The following is a 22,219-nucleotide window of genomic DNA, read 5'->3' on the forward strand; positions in this document are numbered from 1 at the left end:
CGAGAGAGAGAGAGAGCGAGAGAGTGAGAACAGAGAGAGAGATATAGAGAGACAGAGAGGGAGACAGACAGGCAGAGTGACACAGAGCGAGAGCTGCAGAAGGAGAGAGAGAGAGAGACAGAAAGACAGGAACAGAGAGATAGCAACACACAGATACTTAGAGAGACAGAGAGAGACAGAGAGAGAGCCACAGCGAGACAGAGAGACAGAGAGATAGAAATAGAGAGAGAGAGAGCATGAGAGAGAGAGACAGAGAGAGAGACCGAAAGAGAGAGAGACAGAGAGACAGTGAGAGACAGAGAGAGAGAGAACGAGCGAGAGAGAAAGAGAGAGAGACAGAGACAAATACAAAGCGAGATAGAGAGACAGACAGAGTGAGAGTCAGATCGAGGGAGAGAGCGAGAGACAGGGATAGAGACAGAGAGACAGAGATAGAGAGAGAGAGAGATAGAGAGATAGAGACAGAGAGAACGAAACAGAGAGTCGGAGAGAGAGACTGAAAGATTGAGAGACAGAGAGACAGAGAGAGACAGAAAGAGAGAGAGAGAGAAAAAGAGAGAGAGACAGAAAAAGAAAGAGAGAGAGACAGACAGACACAAATACAAAGCAAGATAGAGAGACAGAGAGAGTGAGAGACAGATCGAGAGAGAGAGAGTGAGTGACAGGGATAGAGAGAGAGGGAGAGAGAGAGATAGAGCCAGAGAGAGCGAAACAGAGGGACAGAGAGAGTGAGGCAGAGGGAGAGTGTTAAAGAGAGAGTGAAACAAAGAAAGAGAGACAGAGAGACAGAGAGACAGAGAAAGAAAGAGTGAGACAGACAGAGAGCGAGGGAGATAGAGACTTATATATGTGTCTGTGTGTGTGCGTCCCTCTCTATCTGACTCTCTTTCTGTATAGATTCTGTGATTGATACAGGGTATGGGGAGAGAACGGAGCAGTGGTATTAGTTTGTGGTGCTGGAGAGCTCTACGATCCCAACAAGCTCTGCGAACTCTCGAAGCTCTCCTACCCTCCAAGCACTCCTTACCACGCAAGCTCTCCTACACCAAAAGCTCTCGGACCCTTACAAACTCTCCCAAACCCTCCATACTCTCCTACCCGCAAGCTCGTTGATCCCATGGATAGCGCTCCTATCCCTCCTCACAAGCTCTCCTACTCCCACCCCGAGCTCTGCTACTAACCCAGAGCTCTCCGAACACTGCAAGCTCTCCTACCCCGCAAGCTCTCCTCCGCCACCAAGCTATCAGATGCCTGCAAGCTCGACTAACCCCCACAAACTCACTTACCCCGATCTCACATGCCCGCCAAACTCTTCTACCCACCACAATCTCTTCAACCTGCCAGAAGCTCGCCGAAACCACAAAGTTGTCCGACCACTCTAATCTCTACTAGCCCCCGAGTTCTCCTACCCCCCGAGCTCTCCTAATTGCACAAGTTCTCAAAACCCCTCAAGCTCTCCTACCCACCCAGGCAATCCATCTCCCTTCAAGCTCTGCTACCGACCTCAAGTTCTCCAATCCGCAAGGTATCCTACCACCCAAGCTCTGCTACCCTCCAAGCACTCCTACGTGGCAAGCTCTCCTACCTCACAAGCTCTCCTACCATCCCAAGGTATTGTACCACCAAGGTTTCCAACCCGCCAAGCACTTCTGCCCCCAAGCTCTCTTACCCCCCAAGCTCTCCAACCACCACAATTCTCCTGCCTCAAAATCTACTACCTCCCCGCGAGCTCTCCTACATACCCAAGCACACCTAACCCGCAAAGCTCTGCTAACACACCACGCTCTCTTGCACCCCCACCGAGCTCTCCACCCCAAAAAGCTCTCATACCCGCAAGCTCTCCTAGCCACACAAGCAATCTTACCCCCACCAGTCTCTGCTACCGTCCCCAAGCTCTCCAATCCAGAACTGACCTACACCCCAAGCTCTGCCACACTGCAAGGGCTCCTACCCCACACCAAGCTCTCTTACCCACCAAGTTCACCGACCATCCGAAGCTATCCGACAACCAAGCTCTCCTGCGCCCCAAGCTCGCCTACACCCCAACCGCTCGTACACCCCAAGCTCACCTACCACCCCAAGCTCTCCTACCCCCAAACTCTCATACCCCCAAGCTCTCCTGCACCTCCAAAGCTCTCCTACCTTCAAGATCTCCTACCACCCAACGAGCTCTCCTACCCACCCAAACTCTCCTAACCCCGAAAGCTCTACTAACACCCCAAAAGCTTTTGCCCCCTCCAAGCTCTCCTATCCCCCCAGGATCTCATAACCCCAAGCTCTCCTAACCCCCTAGCTCTCCTACACGCCCAAGCTCTTCTACCCCCCAAGATCTCCGAAACCTGCAAGCTCTACTAATCCTCCCAAATTGTTATATCCGCCCAAGCTCACATACCACCAAGCTCTCCTACCCCGCAAGCTCTCCTACCTCCCAATCTCTCCTGCTACCCTCCGAGCTCTGCTACCGACCAAAGCGCTTCTAGCCCTCAAGCTCTCCTACCTCCCAAACTTCCGAGCCCTCAAGGTCTCCTACCTCCCAAACTCTCCTAGCCCCACAAGCTCTTTACCCCAAAGCTCTCCTACCCACCAAGCTCTCCGCAACCTCCAAGCTCTCCTAACCACCACAAACCTCCCTACCCGCGCAAGCTCAGGAACCCCCAAGATCTGCTTCACCCGAGCTCTCCTACGTCCCCAAGCTCTCATTGCCACCCACGCGCTCCCACCCCCCAAGCAATCGTACCTCCGCAAGCTCTCCTAACCCCTCAAGCACTCCTAGCCCCCAAGATCGCCAAACCCCCTATTTCTCGTATACCCCAAGCTCTGTTTCCCCCTATCTATTCTACACCCAAGCTATCCGACACATCCAAGCACTCCTACCCCTCCCTAAGCTCTGCTTCCACGAAGTTGTCCTACCTCCGCCTAAGCTCTCCTACCCGCTGCACAAGTCCTCCTACTCCCTAAGCTCTCCTAACACCTCAAGCTCTCCTATCCGCGATGCTCTCCTTCCACCGCAAGCTATGCTTCACCCGCAAGCTCTCCTAACCCCGCCAAAGTCTCCTACCCCGCAACCTCACGTACTCGCCCAAGCGCTCTAACCGATCTCAAGCTATCCTAACTCCAAAGTCCTCGTATCACCCAAGATTTCCTAATCACTAAGCTTTCCTGCGCCGCGAGTTCTCCGAGCCCTCAAACTCGACTACCCCCAAACCTGTCTACCCTCCCAAAGCTCTCCGACTCGCCAAGCTCTCCGAAACCTCCAAGCTCTCCTAAACACCTCAAACTTATCTACCTGCCCAAGCTCAAGAACACCCAAACTCTCCTGCACTCCAAGCTCTCCTACACCCAATCTCTCCGAAGACCAGAGGCTCTCCTAGCCCCACAAGCTCTCCGAACATCTCAAACTCTCCTACCCCTAAGCTCGCCTAACCCCCTAGTTCTCGTACCCCTCAATCTCTGTTCCCCCCCAAGCTCTTCTACTCCCCAAGCTCTCCTACCGCCCCAAGCTCTGCTACCTCCTCCACATGTTTTCCTACGCCCTAGCTCTCCTAACCCCTCAAGCTCTCCTTCCCCCGCAAGCTCTCATAACTCCGTCTATGTATCCAAACCCCAAGCTCACGTACTCGCCAAGCGCTCCGACCCACCCCCAATCTATCCTACCTCCCAAGTCGTCCTATCACGCAAGATGTCCTAATTCCAAAGCTCTCCTGCACCCCGAGCTCTTCTAACACCCCCAAACTCTCCCATGGGCCCAAGTCTCCTTCCTCCAAACTCTCCTGCACTCCAAGCTCTCATACCACCACAAAGCTCTCCTAAACCGTAAGCTCTGCTACTCCGCCAAATTCTCCTGCCCCTCCAAGCTTACCAAGTCCAAGGTCTCCTAACACCCAAGTTCTCCCACCCCGCAAAGCTCTCCTAACATCCAAAATCTCGTACCCACAACCCCGAGTTGTCCGACGAGCCCCAAGCTCTCCTGCCCTAACGACCGCTCCTAAACCCCAAGTTGTCCTACCCCCACACGCTCTTATCCCCCCAAGCTCTCCTACCTCCCCAAGCTCTCCTACACCACCAAGCCCTCTGACAACTCCAAGCTCTCCGAACCCCCGGCAAATTCTCCTATCCCCAAGCCCACACACCTGCCAAACGCTGCTACCCACCCTAAGCTCTCCGACCTGCCCGAAGTTCGCCTACACGCCAAGCTCTGAAACCACCTATGATCTCCTAGCCCCCGTGCTCTCCGACCCTCCCAAGCTCTCATACCTGCCCAAGCTCTCCTACCACCCTCGGAGCTCTCGTACACACCCCAGCTCACCGAAGCCCCAAAGCTCTCCGAACACCCAAAGGTGTCTTGCCTCCAACCTCTCCAAACCCCCCCAAGATCTCATAATCCCCAAGCTCTCCGATGCCCCAAGCTCTCCCACATGCTCCATGCTCTCCTACCCCAATGGATCGCCGAAACCTGCACGCTTTCCTAACCCTCTCATATTTTCCTATCCACCCAAGCTCACGTACCACCAAGCTCTCCTACTCCCAAATCTCTCATACACCCCGAACTCTCCTTCGCTCCCCAAGCTCGCCTACCACCCAAGCTTTCCTACCAACCTCCGAGCACTCCTACCCACCCAAGCTCTCCTAACCACCAAAGCTTTCCTAACAGCCCAAGCAGTCTTGCACCCCAAACTCTCCAACTCACCAAGCTCTCATAACCCCAAGCTCTACTACCCCCCAAGTTCGACTACACCCCGCAAGCTCTCTACGCCCACAAGCTCTACTACAAAGCTCTCTGAAACATCCAAGCTCGCCTAACCCCCGCCCAAACTTTTCTACACGCCCGAGGTCACGGACCACAAAGCTCTCCTACACCTCAAGCTCGCCTACACCCCGAGCTCTCCTAAGGCACCAAGCTCCCTGACTCCACAAGCGTCCCCACCCCCGCCAAGCAATCCTAACCCCACAAGCACTCCGAACCCCTCAAGCTCTCCTAGCCCACAAGATCGCAAAACACCCTAGTTCTCATACACCCCAAGCTCTGTTAGCCCCCAACCTCACCTAACCCACAAGCCCTCCTACCCGCAATCTCCCCTATGCACCCTACCCCTCCACAATTTCTCCGACCCACCAAGCTCTTCTACCCGCGATGCTCTCCTACCACCCTAAGCTCTTTTTCCCCCCCAAGCTATCCTTATCCCGTTAACTCTCCTACCCCGCAAGCTCACTTATTCCCCAAGCGCTCCTACAACCCCAAAGCTCTCCCACCTCCCCAAGCTCTCCTACACCAACAAGCTCTCCGATTCTCCAAGCTCTCCTAAGCCCCGGCGAACTCTCCTACCGCCAAGCTCACATACAAGCCAGGCTCTCCAACCCACCCCAAGCTCTCTCTCCTGCCAGAAGCTCATCAACACCCCAAGCTCTCACACTCGCCCAAGCTCTCCTACCACCCACCGAGCTCTCCTACGTACCGAAGATCTCCTAACCCCCAAAGCTCTCCTAACACCCCAAGATCAGTTGCCTCCAAGCTCTGCAAACCCCCAAGATCTCATAACCCCAAAACTCTCCTACCCCTAAGCTGACCTACTCCGCAAGCGCTCCTACCCAGCCCAAAATCACCTAACCCGCCAAAGTTCTCCTAACTCCCAAGATCTCATAACCCCGAAGGTCTCCTTCACCCCGAGCTATCCAAACGCCCCAAACTCACCCATGACCCCAACCTCACCCATGACCCCAACTCTCCTCTCTCCAACTCTCCAACACCACAAGCTCTCATATCACAGCCAAGCTCTCCTACCCACCAAGCTCTCTTACCCGTCCAAGCTCTCCTACTATCCAAGCTCACCAACACCCCATGATTTACTACCCCGCCAAAAGATCTCCGAAACCTTAGATCTCGTACCCGGTTATCCGGGATGTTCTAACAGCCCCGAGCTCTCCTCCCACGGAGCTCTCCTAAACGCCAATTCTCGTACGCCACTCAAGCTCTCATCCCCCCAACTCTCCTACTTCCCCATCTCTCATTCTCCCCAAAGCTCTAAGACTGCACCAAGCTCTCCCAGTATCCCCCGCAAGCTCTCCTATCCCCTGAGCTCTCCTACCCTGAAAGCTCTCCGATACCACCCAAGCAACCCTACCACCCCATGCACTCTAAACGCCATAAGTGCTCCTACCACTCCAAGCTCTCCTACCCAAACCAAGCTCTCTTTCCACCCCAATTTCTCCTACCTGCACCCCAAGCTCTCCTATCCCCCCAAGCTCCCCCACACTCACAAGCTCTGCAAACCCTCAAGCAGTCCATGCTCCCAAGCTCTCCTGCAACCCAAAAGCTCTCCTACACGCAAATTCTCACATCCCAAACTCTCCGACCCACCAATGTTCTCCTACACCCACAAGCTCTCCCACATCCGCCCACGCACTCCAACCACCCACAAGCTCTCCTACCACCCCAAAGCTCGACTACCCGCAAGCTCTCCCACCTGTCAGAAACTTGCCTCCCGCTCAAGTTCTTCGACCCGACAAGCTCCCCTATGCCACAAGCTCTCCTCCTCCCCGAAGCTCTCCGACTCCCGAAAAGCTCCTCGTAATCCCATAAGCTCACCTACCCCCGCAGCACTCCTACCCCTCAAGCACTTTTAACCCCACAAACTCTCCCACACCGCCAAGCACCCCAATCCCCATAGCGTTCCTACCCCGCCAAGCACTCCTACATTCCCAAGATGTCCTACCCCACAAAATGCTCCTACCACCACAAAGATTTCCTCCCCCGCAAGTAATACTTCCCCCACCCTCAAGCTCTCCTACACCCCAAAGCTCTCCTTCACCCCAAGGTCGCCAAACAACCCAAGCCCTCCTTCACTCCAAGCTAACCTAAGCCCCAAGCTCTCCGACTATCCCAAACTGTCCTACCACCCCAAGCTATGCTACCCCACCAAACTCTCCTACGCCGCAAGTTCTCCTACCACCCCAAGCTCTCGTAGTCCTCAAACTATCTTACTCCCACAAGCTCATCCACCCCCAAGCTCTCCGAGCAACCCAAGATATCATAGTCCCAACAAGCTCTACTACTCCCGCTCCCCCAGTCTCTCCTGCATCCACCCGCAAGCTCTCATACCAATCCCGAGCTCTGCTAACCCGCAGGTTCTCCTACCACGCAAGGTTTCCTAACCCGACAAGATATACTTCCCCACCGAAGCACTCCTACCCCTCCAGGCTCTCCTACCCCGCGCCCCAAGCTCTCCTAACTGCAAAAGATCTGCTACCCCGCTCAGCTCTCCTACCCGCCAAACTCTAGTACCCCAGCAAGGTCTCCGAGCACTCCAAGCTATTGTACTCACCGAGCATGCCTAACCCCGCACACTCTCCGAAACCTGAAGCTCTCCGGCCCCTCCTAACACAATTTATCTCCCAAAGTCACCTACGCACCAAGCTCCGGTACCCCGTAAGCGCTCCTATCCCTACCCCCAAGCTCTCCTAACTGCCAGATGCTCGGCTACCCCACAATCTCTCCTACGCCCCCAATCTCTTATTCCCCGCTGAGATCTCCTACCCACCGAGCTCTCCTACCCACCTCAGGCTCACATGCCGCCCAAACTCTCCTACAACTCCAAGCTTTATTACCCCACAAGCATACCTAACTCCCAAACTCTCCTGCCCAATCGCAAACTCTCCTACCCCCGCAAGATCTCCAACACACCAAGCGCTCCTAACCTCAAGCCGTACTACCCTCACCAAAACTCTCCTACGCGCCAAGCTCTCCTACCCCCACAAGCTCTCCTACACCGCCATGCTTTCCTACTCTCCAAATTTCTCCTACCGCCCAAGCTCTACTATCCCCACGCCGAAGCTCTTCAATCAACCCGAGCTGTCCTACCCCAACAAGCTCTCCCAACCGCTAAGTTCACCAACCATAGAAACTCTCCTATCCGGACCGCAATCTCTCCTATCCCACCAAGCTCTCCGATGCCTGCACCTCTCCTAATCCCCACAATCTCTTCTACCGACAAACTCAGCAGCTCGCCTATCCTCGAAGCTCTCCTACCCACTTAAGCTCTCCTTGCCACCAAGCTCTACTAACCACCCCAAGCTCCCCTACACCCGGAGCTCTCCTTCTCCGACACGCCCTCTTACCCACAAGCTCCAATACCCGCCCCTTGCTCTCCGACGCGCACAAAGCTCTACTGCCCCCCAAGCTCTCCAACCACCACTAGCTCTCGCACCCCAAGCTCTCCCAGCCCCCCAACTCTCCTAGCCCCTGAGCTCTTCTCACCCTCGAGCTCTCCATCAGCACCCAAACTCTTAAACCCCCCTAGCTCTCCTACACCTCCAAGAACACCTAACCCCCAAGCGCTCCTACCCCCAAGCTCCCCTAACACCGCAAGCTCTCCTCCCTCCAAGCTCTCCAACCTCCCAAGCTCTCCTACCCCACAAGCTCTCCTCGTCTCACAAGCTCTCCCATCACCCAAGCTCTCGTACCCTTCCAAGCTCTCCTACTCTCCAAGCTCTCCAACTGCACAAGCTCTCCTACCCACCAACCTCTCCCACCCCGCCAAGCTGTCCTACCCCACTCCATGCTCTCCTACCCATCAGCTCTCCTAACCCGCAGGCACTCCTGACCCCACAAGCTCTCCTAACCTCCAAGCTCTTCGATGCCTCCAAGCTCTCCTAACCCCACAAACTTTCCTTCGTGTATGCTCATGAACTCCCCAAGCACTCCTACCCGCCCGCCCATGCCCTCCAACTGCCAGAAGCTCGTCTACCTACCCCAAGCTCTACTTTCCCCCGAGCTCTCCTACCAGCCCCATGTTCTCATACACGCAAACTCTTCTACCTTCGAAGATCTTATAACCCCCAAGCATTCCTAAGCCACGAGCACTCCCAACGCCCCAAGCATTCCTAAGCCCCAAGCTCTCCTAACCACCCCGCAAGCGCTCCGAGCTCCGAAGCTCTCCTACCCCAACAAGGTCCCCTAACCCCGAAGCTCTTTTATCAAGTTCGCTACCCTACCAAGCTCTCCGAATCCATCCCCAAACTTTCGTATCCCCAAACTCACGTATCCGACCCACATGCTCTCCTACGCCCCAAGCTCTCCTACTCCTAAGCCCTCCTAACACCCGAAGCACACCCATGTGGCAAGCTTTCGTATTCCCTCAAGGTCCCCAAACCACAATGCTCTCCGACCACGCCCCAAACTCTCCTATGAACCTAACTCTCCGAGCCCCAAGCTCACCTACCCCAAAGCTCTCATACATTCCCAATATCTCCTTCCCGCCCAAGCTCTCGTACCACTCCAAGCTCTCGGACCCCACAAGCACTCATACCAACACAAGCTCTATTCCCGCCCAAGCTCTCAAACTCCTCCAAGCTCTCTTACACTCCCCTCCAATCTCTCGTACCCCTCCCTAAGCTCTCGTACCCCCAAGCTCTCGTACCCCCCAAGCTCTCGTACACACCCAAGCTCTCGGAACCACCTAAACTCTTATACACCATTAAGCTTTCCTACACCCCCTAGCTCTCCTAGCCCTCCATGTTCGCCTCCCCAAGCTCTCATACCCCCCAGGCTCTCCTACCACCCCTTGCTCTCCTACCGCAAAATCTCTCCGACCTCACCAAATTCTCCTGCCCACCAAGCTTTCCTACCCCGTCAAGCTCTCCTAAGCACTACGCTCTACTAATCCTCAAGCTACCCTACACCCCCAAGCTTTCATAAACGCCTCAAGTTCTCCTACCGCCCCAAGCTCTCCTACCCCACCCCCGAGCGCTTCTACCTCTGCAAGGTCTCCTCCCATACCAAGGTCGCCTTCTCCCCAATCTTTCATACACCGCAAAACCTCTCCGAACCTCCATGCTCTCCAACCCTTCCCCAAAGTCTCCTACCAAGCAAAACTCTCGTAACCGCCCTGCGTTTACCTACACCTCAAGCTATCCTAACCATGCAACTCTTCATCCCCCTCAAGCTCTCCCACACCCCGAACTCTCCGACAATACCCGTGCTCTCTTACCCACTAAGCTGTCCTAACTACCAAGCTCTCCTATCCGCTCAAGGTCTCCGACCCACAAACTCTCCAATCCACCAAGCACTCCTACCCGCAAGCAATCCTGCCTCCCCCCGCAAGTTCTCCGAAACCCCAAGCTCAACTACCCCCAACCTCTCCAAGCCCCCAAGCTCTCCAACGCCCCTGAGTCCTCCTACAGCCACAAGTCTTCTAACCCCCCAATTGCTCTACCATCGCAAGGTCTACTATCCTAAGCTCCCCTACCGCCTAAGTCGCTTTCCCCTCAAGCTCTACTACCTCCTCAATCTCTCCTACCAGATCGCTCCCAAGGTCTCCTTCGCCCTCAGCTTGCTTATCCCCCGCAATCTCTCCTACCCCCACAAACTCACCTAACCCCCAAGCTCGATAAACCACCGAAACTCTCCTAACCCTCAAGCCTTCTTACTCCCCAAGGTCTCCTACCGACCGAGATCTCCTACCACCCATTCTCTTCTAATCCCCTCAAGGTCGCCAATGCCCCAAGCTCACGTAAACCCCAATCTCTCCTCCCCCCAAGCTCTCTTCCCCTACAATTTCTATCCCTCCCTACCCGCAAGCGCTCCATTCCCTCTCAAGCTCCTCCCCCGCAAGGTCACCAAGCTAACCTGCCCCTCCAAGCACTCCTATCACCCCAAGATATCCTACTCTCACAAGCTCTACAACCCCCACCCTCCAAGCTCTCCTACACCCCAAGCTCTCCTACCCTATCCCCCAAGCTCTCCTACGTCCAAGATCTCCCACCCTTGCAAGCATTAATAACCCCAAGCTCAACGTCCTCCCATGCTCTCCGACCCCCAAACTATTCCACCCCCAGGCTGTCCTACCCGCAAGTACACCTTGCCCACAAGCTCTCTTCTGCTCCTCCCGCTCTCTTCTAAACCTGAATACTCTCTTCTCCTCCCCCTCCAAGCTCTCTTTTACTCCCCAAGCTCTCTCTCCCCAACCAACTCTCGGTCTTCAACTCCTATAACCAAAGTCGCTCTAGTTCTCCTCCTACACAATTCAATCTTTCTCACCTCCCACCCCCCCCCCCACCGCCCAATCTTTCTATTTTCCCAGCTCGATCTATCTCTTTCCCATCCACCAAAGCTATCTCTCTTCCTGCCATCCAAGCCCTCTCTATTCTCCCTCCACCCTAGCTCTTTCTCCCATGCCCCTGTCACGCTCACACTCACCACTTCCCAACAAGCTTGCTCCACCCTAAGCTCTCTCGCTCTACTCCCACACACTAAGCTCTCTCTCCCCCGTGACAAATGCTCATCTAACTGCCCCTAAGTTCCCTTCTACCCTTCCAAGCTACCTAATGCCCAAACATCCTATCTTCTACCCCCTCCCCGGAACGGTCCTCTACCCCTTCCAATCTCTTCTACCCACCAAGCTCCTACTCCCTAAAGCACTCCTGCGCCACAAGCTCTGCTACAACCCCAATCTCTCCTAACTTCCCAATCTCTCCTACCAACCCCCAATCTCTCCAACACCTCCAAGCCCAACTATCCACCGAAGCTCTCTGCCCCCAAGCTCTCCTCCCCGCCAAGCAGGCTCTCTGCCCCCAAGCTCTCACCCTCCCCCCCGACAAGCTCTCTTTCCACCCCAAGCTCCATTCCCCACAAGCTCACTCCCCCAAGCTCACTTTCCCACACAAGCTCCCTTCTATCCCCTCCAAGCACACTTCTAACCGCCCCCAAGCTACCTTCTACGCACCAAGGCTCTCCTCTACCCCAACACAAGCTCTCTTCTACAATCAACATTCTTCTACCCCAATCCCCACTTCTCTTCTACCCCCAAACTCTTCTACCCACCAAGCTCTCCTACTCCCCACAACCTCCTTACACTCGCAAGCCCTTCTGTGCCCTAAGCTCTCCCCCAGTGTCTCTGCACACCAAGCTCTCTCCACCATCTCTCCAATCCCTGCAAGCATTCCTCACCCCCCAAGCACTTCTACAAGCCCCCCCCCTCCCGCTAAGATCTCCTACCCCCCTCCCCACGGTGTGAAACTTTCTAAAACTCCGACCTTTCATCTTTCAGGAGCAAATTCCACAGTTTCTAGACGTTATTCCCATATTTCTGGCGCTAACTCCCTTGTTTCTGCACTAACATCGAGCAGCGAATTCGATGCTGCCCATTTTGCACCACTGACCGAGATAATTTTCTGGGCCATACTTTGTAATATTTTGTAGCATGATAAATGCTTCCTGCAATGATCAGTGGCTATTCCTTTCACCCTCAAATTGCAAACAGCAATTAAAATAGATAGATGACTCCGGAAAAGTGTGTAGCAGTCTCTTCAGCATACCTTTGTTCGATTGCACTTTTAAATTAAATACGAAGGCAGAATATTATCTCAATGGCGGTAGATTAGGAAAAGAAGAGGTGCATATATACCTGGATCTCTTGAAAAATCAGTCATTGAAAGTTGGCATGATGTATAGCAGTGAGTGAAAAATGGCAAATTATATGTTGGCCTTCATACCGAGGTGATTTGAGAAAATGAGAATAACTGCTTACTGCAGTTGTACAGGGCCTTCGTGAGGCCTCATCTGGAATATTTTGTTCAGTTCTGGTCTCCTAATCTGAACAAGGACGTTCTTGATATTGAGAGAGGGCAGATTGATTCCAGAGATGGCAGGACTGACATATGAAGAGAGAGTGGATCGACTGGGCCTGTATTCACTGGAGTTTAGAAGGATGTGAGGGGATCTCACAGAAATATATAAACTTCTGACAGGATTGGACAGTTTAGATGCAGGAAAAGTGCTCCCGACGTTGGCGAAGTCCACAGCCAGAGGACACAGACGAAGGAAGCCATTTAGGACTGAGATGAGGATGTGGCCCTTACGGCTAAAGGAATCAAGGGGTATGGAGAGAAAGCATGAAACAGGTACTGAGATGAATGATCAGACATGATCTTATTGAATGGTGGTGCAAGCTCGAAGGGACGAATAGCCTAATTCTGCAACTATTTTCTGTGTTTCTATGTTTCTAATTCCCGTGTTCCTGGAGCTCCTACTGGCCCTCTCCCCGCAACTCGCAATTTCCTTTCACCTACATGGAATGCCCCTGCTTCTATAGCTAATTCAACTGTTTCTGGAGCTAATATCTTTATTTACGGAGAAAAATCCATCGTTTCTGAAAGTCCTAGTTCCCTCTTTCTGGAGATTCTGAGTTGTCTGTGGAGCACCTAATTGTCCTTTTCCTGGAGCTCCAAATTGACTGTTTATGAAACACAAATTGTCGTATCTAAGTGACTACTAGTTATACATGTCCCCGAAATGTCCTTTTTATGATGCAACCTTCTAAATCCGCTGCTGCAAGGACAGGTACGTTACCTCTTTCTAGAGCTAACTGCAATTTCTAAACGGAATTCCGCTGTGGCTGGAGCTAATTGCTCTGTTTCTGGTGCTGTTAATTTTCCAGTCTGTGGAGCTCCTAATTCTTCTGTTTTTGGAGCACCTTCCCCAGTTCCTGGAACTAAACAACTTGTAACTGTAGCTGAAATGTCGTCTGCTTCTGGAGCACCTGATTGCCCTTCTTACTGGAACTAATTGCGATATTTCTGGACATAATTCCCCTCTTTCTGGAGATCCTAATTCAGGTGTTTCAAAAGCACTTAATTCCCCATTTTGTGGAATTCACTCCAATATATCTGGAGCCAGTTCCACGGTTTCTGGAATTAATTCCTGTAATTAAAGATATCCCCTTCTCCGTGTTTCTGGAGCTATATCCCTTGTTCCGGGGTTAGTTTAAATGCTCTTGGAGCTGCTAAGTCCCAGCTTATGGGAGCTCCGAATGCAACTATTGCTGGAGCTCCTACTACCCAAGGTTATGCAGGTCCTAGTTCCCATGTTTCTGGAGCTATTTCAGTTGTTTATGGAGATCTTAATTTCCCTCTTTCTGGATCTTCAAATTGCACTGTTTATGAAGCACCTTATTGTGCTTTTTATGTGGCTACCATTTCCCCGATATATTTAGCTACGAATTATTCTGCTTATGTTGCGTTCTCCTAATTCACTTTCGACAGGAATGGATCGGTACCTGTTTCTTGAGTAAACTCTTCTCTTTCTAAATGTAATTCCTTTGTTTCCTTTGTGTCCTTAACAAATTCCAGCGTTTCTGGAGCTCCTAATTCTCCAGTTACTCCAGTGCCCAATTTGGCAGTTTCGGTTACTCCTACGCCTCATCGTTCTCGAATTAATTCCCCCGTATCTGGTGCTAATACGGTTGTTTCGTATCTAATTCCAGTATTCCTTGAACTCCTAGTTCCCCGCTCTGCAGCTCCCAATTCCCGTGTTCCTGGAGCTAATTCCCCTGTTTCTGGAGCTCATCTTTTTTCTGGAGTTCCGAATATCGTAGATTGTGGATCTCCTAATCTGTTTCTGGAGGTAACTCCCCTGTTTCTGTTGCCAATTCAACTGTTTCTGGAGCTAATACTTTTTTTTACTGGGGACAATTCCTGTGGAGCTTCAAATTTCCATATTTCTGGAGCTCAAAATTGCGTGGTTTATGAAGCACATAATTGTCCTTTTTACGTGTCTAGTAATTTGCCGATATATATGGCTCCGAATTGTCCAGTTTATGGTGCGCTCTCCTAATTACCCTGCAACATGAACAGAAAATTCACCTTTTCTGGAGGTAACTCTCCTCTTTCTAAATATAATTCCCATGCTTCTGGTGCTAATTGTTCTGTACTTGATTATTCCTGTGTTCCTGGAGCTCGTTTAACCTGTTTCTGCAGCTCTGTATTGCCATGTTTCTGGAGTTGCTAATTTACCAGCTTCTGTAAATCCTACTTTTCTTCTTTCAAGTCCTAATGCCACTGTTTCTACATCTAATTCCCTTGTTTCTGCGCTAATTCCCGTGTTCCCGGAGCTGCTTCTTCCCCTCTTTCTGCGACTCCTAATTTCCTCGTTCTTGGAGAGCATTCCCCTGTTTCTGTAGCTCATTCAACTGTTTCTGGTGCTAATACCTATATTTCTGGAAAACATTTTATAGCTTCTAGAAGTTATTGTTCCTCTCTTTCTGGAGATTCTGAGTTGTTTATGGAGCTCCTATTGGGCCTTTTTCTGCTGCTCCAAAGTGCGATGTTGAGGAAGCTCCTAATAGTCCTATTTAGTGTCTACTAATTATATATTTATATATCTCCGAAATGTACTGTTAATGGTGCGTTTTGCTAAATCCCCTGCTGGAAGAACAATAAGTCATCGATATCGAGGACGAAATATCCTCTTTGTAAATGCAATTCCCGTGTTTCTGGAGCTAATTATGCTGTTTCTGTAGCTAATGCCACTGTTCGTGGAGCTACTAATTTCCCAATCTATGGACCTCCTAATTCCTCTGTTTCTGGAGAAAATTCAACGGTTTCTGCAACTAATCACCTTGTTTCTGTTGCTGATAAATCCATGATTCTGGAGCACCTGATTCTTCATCTTTCTTGATCTAGTCACCATATATCTGGACATAATTCCCTTCTTACTGGTGCTTCTAATTTTTCTGTTACTGGAGAACTTAATTCCCCAGTTTGTGGATTTTACGCCAATATTTCTGGAGCTAATTCCCCGATTTATGTAATTAATTCCTGCAATTAAGGATATCCCATTGCCCCTGTTTCTGGAGCTATTTCCCTTGTTCCGGGGTAAGTTGCAATGTTCTTGCAGCTGCTAAATTCCACGTAATGGGAGCTCCGCATTCCGCTATTGCTGGATTTCCTACTATCCCAGGTCATGCAGTTCCTTGTTCCACTCTTTCTGGACCTATTTCAGTTGTTGGTGAAGATCCTAAGTCCCCTCTTTCTGGAGTTTCAAATTGAGCTGATTATGAAACACCGAATTGTGCTTTATATGATGCTACCATTTCGCTTAAATATTTAGCTCTGAATTAATTACTTATGGTGCGCTCTCTTAATTCCCCTGCTAAAGGAATAGCTAGTTCACCTGTTTCTTGAGCCAACTGTTCTCTTTCTAAATGCAATTCCATTGTTTCTGGAGCTAATTCCGCTGTACTGACACATTCCGATGTTGCTGGAGCTGCTAATTCCCTCAGTTTCTCCAGTGCCCAATTCGGCAGTTTCAGTAACTCCTAATTCTCATATTTTTCGACATAATTCGCCTGTTTCTATTGCTAATACAGTTGTCTCCGAACTAATTCCAGAATTCCTGGAATTTATAATTCCCCTCTGTGCAGCTCCTAATTACCCTGTTCCTGGAGATAATTCCCCTATTTCTGGAGCTCATGTTTTTTCTGGAGTTCCGACTATCCCAGATTGTGGATCTCTAATGCATCTGTTTCTGGAGGTAACTTCCCTGTTTCTTTTGCTAATTCAACTGTTTCTGGAGCTAATACCTTTTTCTCTGGGGAAAGTTCCTGTGAAGCTCCACATTTCCATATTACTGGAACTCCACATTATGTGATTTATGAAGCACATATCTGTCCTTTTTACGTGTCTAGCGTTTTGCAGAAATATATGGCTGCGAATTGTTCTTTTTGAGGAGCGCTCTCCTAATTACTCTGCAACGTGAACAGAAAATGTTTCTTGAGGTAAATCTCCTCTTTCTAAACATAATTCCCCTGTTTCTGAAGCTAATTGCGCTGTACTGCGATTATTCCTGTGTTGCTGCAGCTCGCTTCCGCTGTTTCTACAGCTCACCATTGCCCTTTTTCTGGAGCTAATTTCGACTGTTTCTGGAGCTGCTCTTATTCGAGTTTCTGTAACTCCAACTTTTCAGCTTTCTAGATATAATTCCACAGTTTCTAGACCTAATTCCCTGTTTCTGACGCTAATTCCTTTTTTCTGCTCAAATTTCCGTGTTCCTGGAACTCCACCTTTCCTCTTTCGATGACTCCTAATATCCCTGTTCCTGCAGGACATTCTCTGTTTCTGCAGCTAATTGTCCTATTTTAGTGTCTACTAGTTATATATGTATATCTGCGCAATGTCCTGTTCGTGGTGCGCTCTCCTCAATCCCCTGCTGCAGGGACAGCTAAGTCACTTCATTCGAGAGCTAACTCTGCTCTTTCTAAATGCAGTTCCCCTATTTCTGGAGCTAATTGCGCTGTTTCTGGAGCTAATTCCAATATTCCTGCAGCTGTTAATTTACCAGTCTGTGGAGCTCCTAATTATTCTGTTTCTGGATCAACTTCCCCTGTTCCTGGAGCTAAAACCCTTGTCTCTGTAGCTGAAAATCCTGTGTTTCTGGAGCACCATATTCTCCCTCTTTCGGGAGCTAATCACCATATTTCTGGACATAATTTCCCCCCTTTCTGTAGCTCCTAACTCCGGTGTTTCTGGAGCACTTAATTCCCCTGTTTGTGGAGTTAACTACAAAAGTTATGGAGCTAATTCCCCGGGTTCTGGAATTAATTCCTGTAATTAAGGATATCCCATTTCCACCGGGGTTAGTTTCAGTGTTCTTGGAGCTGCTAACTCCCATCTTATGGGAGCTCCGAATGCCGTTCAAGCTGAAGCTCATAGTACGCCAGGTTGTTCCCCTGATTCTGGGGATATTTTACTTGTTTGTGGAGAACCTAATTGCCCTTTTCCTAGAACATCAAGTTATCATGTTTACGAAACACCTAATTGGGTTTTTTATGTGGCTACCGTTTCCCCAATATATTTTGGTCCGAATTATTCTGCTTATAGTGCGGTCTCCTAATACCCCTGCTACAGGAATAGCTAGCTTACCTGTTTCTTGAGCCAACTCTTCACTTTCTAATTCCTTTGTTTCTGGAAATACTTCTGCTGTCCAGAATAATTTCCCGTGTTGCTGGAAATTCTAATTCCGCAGTTTCTGCAGTTCCCAATTCGGCAATTTCTGTAACTCCGAATGCTCATCTTTCGAGAACGAATGCCCCTGTTTCAGGAGCTAATACCCATGTTCCTGAACAAATTCCAGTATTTCTGGAACTCTTAATTCTCCTCTCTGTAGCTCTTAATTCCACTGTTCCTGGAGCTAATTCCCCTGTTTCTGGAGCTAATCTTTTTTCTGGCGTTCAAAATATCTCATCTCTTTCTGGTGGTAAATCCCCTGTTTCTGTTTGCTAAATCAACGGTTTCTGGCGCGAATACCTTTTATCCTTGGGTAAATTACGGTGGTGATCCAGATTTCCATATTTCTGGAGCTCCAAATTGTGCAGATTATGAAGCACATTTTTGTCCATTTTACGTATGTACTAGGCTCGTAGATATTGCTCCGAATTATCCTGTTTATGGTGCGCTCTCCTAATTACTCTGCAACATGAACAGAATATTCATCTTTTCTCGAAGTAACTCTCCGATTTCTAAACATAAAACTCCCCTGTTTCCGAAGCTTCTTATGCACTACTGTGATTATTCCTGTGTTCCTGGAGCTCGCTTCCCCTGCTTCTGCATTTCCCCCTTGCCCTGTTTCTGGAGTGAATTCCATTGTTTCTGGAGATGCAAATTTTCCAGATTCCGCACCTCCTACTTGTCATCTTTCAAAACTTAATTCCACGGTTTCTGGACCTAATTTCCTTGTTTCATCGCAAATCCCCGCGTTCCTGAACTCCTACTTCCCCTCATTCTGCGGCTTCTAATTTCACAGTTCCTTAAGTGAATCCCCCTCTTTCCGTAGCTAATTCAACTGTTTCTGGAGTAAATAACATTGTTTCCGGAGAAGATAGCATGGTTTCTGGGAGTCGTAGTTCCCCTATTTCTGGAGATTCTGAATTGTTTGTGGAGCTCCTAATTGTCCATTTTCTCGAGCTGCAAATTGCGCTGTTTGTGAAGCACCTAATTGTCCCATTTGTGTCTATTAGTAATATATATATATATATATATATTTGTATATCACCGACATGTCCTATTTATGCTGCGCTCTCCTAAATCCCCTGCTGCCAGGGACAGCAAAGGCAGCTCTTCCTAGAGCTAACTCTGCTCTTCCCAAACGTTTCTGGAGCTAATACCCCTGTTCCTAGAGGTTCTAATTTCCCAGTCTGTGGAGCTTCCAATACCTCTGTTTCTGGAACAACTCCCCTTGTTCTTGGAGCTAATCACCTTGTTTCTGTAGCTGAGACGTCCACTATTTCTGGAGCACCTGATATTCCCACTTTCTGGAGCTAATCATATTTCAGGACATAATTCCCTTCTTTCTGGAGCTCCTAATTTTGGTGTTACTGGAGCAATTAATTCCCCAGTTTATGGAGTTTACTCCGATATTTCTGGATATAATTCCCCACTTATGGAACTAAAGCCTGTAATTAAGGCTTTCACATTGCCGCTGTTTCTGCTGCTATTTCGCTGGTTCCATGGTTCGTTGCAATGTTATTGGAGCTGCTAAATCCCGCCTTATGTGAGCTCCGAATGCAGCTGTTACTGGAGTTCTAACTACCACAGGTTATGCAGGTCCAATTCCCTGTTGTTGAAGCCATTTCAGATATTTGTGGAGATCACAATTATCTGTTTCGAGAAATTCAAATTGCGCCGTTTATAAAAAATCTAATTGTGCTTCCATTTACCCGATATAATTCCTTTGCTTCTCGGGCTACTTCCACTGTACTGTACAATTTCGCCTGTTTCTCGAAATCGGAATTCCACTGTTTCTGCAGCGCCCAATTGAGCAGTTTCTGTGACTGCTAATTTTCAGTTCTCTAGACCTAATTCCCCGGTTTCTGGAATTAATTACAGTAATCCTGGAACTCCTAAGTCCCGTCCCTGCAGCTTCCAATTCCACTCTTACTGGAGCTAATTCCCCTGTTTCTGAAGCTCAGCTTTTTTCTGCAATTCCTTATATCCCAGATTGTGGAACTCCTAATGCAGTTGTTTCTGGAGAAAACTCCCCTTGTTCCTTTGCTACTTCAACGGTCTCTGGTAATAACCATTTTTCTGTGGAAATTTCCTGTGGAGATCCTAATTTCCCTTTTTTCTGGAGCTCCAGGATGAGCGGTTTATGAAGCCCATAATTGTCCTTTTTACGTGCCGAGTACTTTGCCGAATTGTCCTGTTGATTGTGCTCTCTCTTAATTGCCCTGCAACAAGACATACTTCCACACATTCGGTACCGAACTCCACTGTTTCTGGCGCTAATTCCCTTCTTTATGAGCTAATTGCCGTCTTCCTGGAGCTGATACTTCCCCTGTTTCTGCGGCTCCAAATTCCCCTATTTCTGGAGTTAATTTCCCTGCTTCTGGAGCTAATGTAAGTTTTTTCTGGATATCCTAATTTCCCAGTTTGTGGAGCTTCTAATCCGTTTCCGGAGGTAACTCCGCAGTTTCGGTAGCTAATTCAACAGTTTCTCGAGCTAATGCCGATGTTGCTCGAGCTAATTCCCCAATGTCTGGAGGCCCTAGTTCTCCTGTATCTGCAGTTCCGAATTCCTCTGATTCTGAGGCTCTCAATTGCCCTGTTTATGTTACACCTAGTTGCCCTTTTCATGTGGCCACTCATTTCCTGATATATATATCTCGAACCAAAGTATATTGTTTATGATGAATTCCCGAATTCTCCGACGACATGATCAGCTAATTGCCTTGTTTCTGGAGCTGGCTCCACATTTCCCAGATTCTGGAGCTTGCTTCAGAGCCCCACGTTAATGCTGCCCTCTCCTAATTACCCTCTATCTGGATCACCTAAATCTCCTGTTTCCTTTGTTCCAAATACATTTGTTCATGGAAACATACTTCCCTCGTTTCTGGATCGTATAATTCCCCTGTTTTTTGGAGCTAATTCCCCTGATTCTGGAGATGATAGCACGGCTTCTGGTGTTGAGTCCCCTGTTTCTGCAGCTAATTTCCTTGCTTATGAGCTAATTCCCGTCTTCCTGGTGCTAATTCCCATGTTTCCAGACATGATTTAGCATTTTTCTGAAGCTCTGAATTCCTCAGTTTCTGGAGAGAAAAATCCTGTTTTTGTCGATATTTCAAATAATAATTCTGACTCTTGAGCTGAATCCCGATATTATGGAGGTACTAGTTCCCCTATCACTGGAGATATATCAGTTGTTTCTGAAGATCGCAATACACCCGTTTCTGGAGTTCAATATTGCGCTCTTTATGGAGCAGGTAATTGTCGCTTTTACATGGTTCATGTCCCATCCACCAGCGCAAGTTCGTGCCCCATTCCAGCCCAATTTTCTTCACCATGCCAACCCAAGTTCCTGTCCATTTCCCAGACCATTTCCCAATTTATGGAGCCTGCTCCTAAGTTCTATGTTGATGGAGTCCTCTCCTAATTCCCTTGCTCTCCTAAAGCGCCTGTATCTTTTGTTCCAACTTATTTTGTTTATGGAACCATACTTCACTTGTTGCTGGACTTTATATTTCCCCAGTTTCAGAATATAATTCCAAATTTTATGGATTTAATTCCACTTTTTCTGAAGATAATGGCGTTATTTCTGAGTATATTTCCGTGTTCTTGGAGCTCCTCGATCTGCAGCTCTCAATTCCCCTGTTGATCGATCTAATACTCCTGATTGTGGAGGTAATTCATATTTTCCTGGAGCTCCTAATATCCCATTTGAGGAGATCCTAAATCCTATGTTTCTGGATTAAACTCCACTGTTTCTGTAGCTAATTCAACTGCTTAAGTAGGTTATACCTCAGTTACTGGTGCTGATTCCCCAGTTACTGGAAGTCCTAGTGCACCTGTTTCTGGAAATGTTTCAATAGTTTGCGGAGTTACCAATATCCCGGTCACTGGAGCTCCAAATTGCGCAGTTTATGGAGCACACCATTGTCCTTTTCTTGTGGCTATGAGTTCCCCTATAGCTCCGAATTGTCCTGTTAATGGTGGGCTCTCCTATTTCCCCTTATATAGGAACAGCTAATTCGCCTTTTTCCGGAGCTGTCTCCAAATTTCCCACTTTCTTGTTCCCTCTCGTATGTTCCATTTTGAAGCTGCAATCTCCTTATTTCCCTGTATCCGGATCTCGTAAATCTCCGTTATCTTTTGCTTCAAATTGCATTCTTTATGGATCTCGTAATCTAAGTTTCTGAAGCTAAACAACCTGTTTCGGTAGCTGCGATGTATTCTGTTTCTGGAACTCTTGACCTGCCCCATGGTGGATCTAATTCCAATATTTCTGGAGGCAATTCCCCTGTTTCGAGAGCTCCAAATACCTATATTTCTGGAACTCCTAATTCCCCGATTTGGTGAGTTAATTCCAATGTTGCTGTAACTAATTACCTGTTCTGGGGATTGACCTTCTATTCCTGGAGCTCGTATCTTCAATCATTCTGGAGTTCCTAATACCCAG

Source organism: Pristiophorus japonicus, unplaced genomic scaffold (assembly GCF_044704955.1).
Source record: "Pristiophorus japonicus isolate sPriJap1 unplaced genomic scaffold, sPriJap1.hap1 HAP1_SCAFFOLD_46, whole genome shotgun sequence".
NCBI lineage: Eukaryota > Metazoa > Chordata > Chondrichthyes > Pristiophoridae > Pristiophorus > Pristiophorus japonicus.